Source organism: Rhinopithecus bieti, unplaced genomic scaffold, assembly GCF_001698545.2.
Source record: "Rhinopithecus bieti isolate Rb0 unplaced genomic scaffold, ASM169854v2 scaffold_187, whole genome shotgun sequence".
NCBI classification, from domain to species: domain Eukaryota; kingdom Metazoa; phylum Chordata; class Mammalia; order Primates; family Cercopithecidae; genus Rhinopithecus; species Rhinopithecus bieti.
The window spans coordinates 312,159-313,990 of NW_016802992.1; the positions used below are offsets into that span (position 1 = coordinate 312,159).

At 46.5% G+C, this 1,832-nt stretch overlaps 1 pseudogene; it reads right to left on the reverse strand.

Annotated features, from left to right (window-relative positions):
* Positions 1 to 257: 257 nt before the first annotated feature.
* On the reverse strand, positions 258 to 815 carry LOC108531725 (molybdopterin synthase catalytic subunit pseudogene; annotated as a pseudogene).
* Between the last annotated feature and the right edge of the window lie 1,017 nt (positions 816 to 1,832).

Below are 1,832 nucleotides of genomic sequence, written 5' to 3' on the forward strand. Positions count from 1 at the left end.
AGGGACATCTTTCCTCACATTTAAATTATTCCATTTCTTTCCTACAGTCCTCCTTCTATCTTTAGTTCCATTTTAAATAACCCTTCATCCAACATACCCGTTTATCTTGCTTCCTTTTTCTCCCTTTTGTGCCACTAGTATAACGTAAGAGATTGTGCTTCAGTAAACTATCCTCATGTGGGGAGAAAAAAATCAAAATGTGATCAATGGTAATAGTTGAACAAAGTTAAGACTGCAGGCTCTAAAAGCTAAGTGATTCATTGCTGGATGCCCCAAAGCACTCTGTTTCCTTTCCAAGATGATGACTCTTCGTATATTTCCTTTTGCCATATGGGCAGCTTGGCTTTTAAAGTATCAATGGCATAGCTCACAGCTTCAAGAGATGCAGCTCTGTGGGCTGAGGACACAGCGCTGATTATGCTTGCTTCTGACGGTGGAACCAAGCCAAGTCCATGGAACACTGCTATGTGTTTGGCCATTTCTGCCTGATGTCACTACAAATCTTTTTGACTTCATTTTCTGCCATGGGTAGATACGCTTCATATTCTAAGCTAATGACTTTTCTCCCTTCAAAGTTATTTCTTGTAGTCCCTACAAATAGGGACACTGCACCACAGAGTGGAGAAATCACCAGCTGTAAGACTTCATCTACTGGAAGTTTCTCGGTAGTAACGTTTATAACCTCTTTAGATTTCTCTTCAACTTCATCCATGTCTTTCCTAGATGGCTCAAAAGCACTATCCTCCACTAATGGTGGATAACAGCAATTTCGTCTCCTGGTTGAAGCAGGAGGAGCTGATCTCCAAGCTCAACATACTCCTGATGAACAGCAAATAGTATCTGATTTCTAACATCAGCCAATCCAGGATGCCAAGTCTCTCTCTCCTTCCACAGCTGCAATGCTTTTATTTCTTGTGGCACAGAAATTGTCTCTGAACGAACTCCTGTTATTTAGACACTTTTTGCAAAATACAATACTTCAGCCTGGCACAGAGGCACCATCCCGCCTGGGACAGCTGGACCGAATCCGTCTCTCTCTGTTTTGCCATCTCTCATCTTCGAGTCTATCACCCTCTTGCTCTGTCGCCCAGGCTGGAGTGCTGTGGCATGCTCACTGCAACCTCCGCCTCTCGGGCTCAAGCCATCGGTCCACCTCAACCTCCTGAGTAGCTGGGACTACAGGCACGCACTACTATGCTTGGCTAATTTTTCATGTATTTTGTAGAGATAGGACTTCACCATGTTGCCCAGGGTGGTCCCAAACACCTGGGCTCAAACAATCTGCCTGCCTCAGCCTCCCAAAGTGGTAGGAGTATAGGCATGAGCCACGGTGCCCAGCCCCATCAGACTCTAGGGCTCCCCATTGGCAAGGGATGGAGCAGGCAGCTCTGAAGTCACATCCTCACGCTCTTTCCGCTTTAGTTTAAGGGAGAGAAGTTGGCTTCGAGGATGAAAAAAATCCCAGGTGGGTTCTGATTGCCTCAGCTGGGAACAGGTGCCTGCGCCTGGGCCAGCTGCCAGGTGTGAGGTGGAACCGGAGTCCTGAGGTGGGAGCCAGCAGCCCACAGCAGTCACACAAGGGGACTGGGGAAGGGCTGTGCCCTGCTCACGCAAGTCCTCTGCCCTCTGAGATAGCCAGGTGTTGGAAAGGCTGTAGAACACGAATTCTGTCTCACATGTGTATACAGATGGCAGCTACATTTGTTGTTCCTTCTGGGGGTCCATACTTGTATCAGTCTGAGTCCAATCCAGAGAGAGAAATCACATAGTAATTTGAACAGAGAAAATTCAATATAAAGAATTATTTACATAGCAAGGGATTACAGCAATGA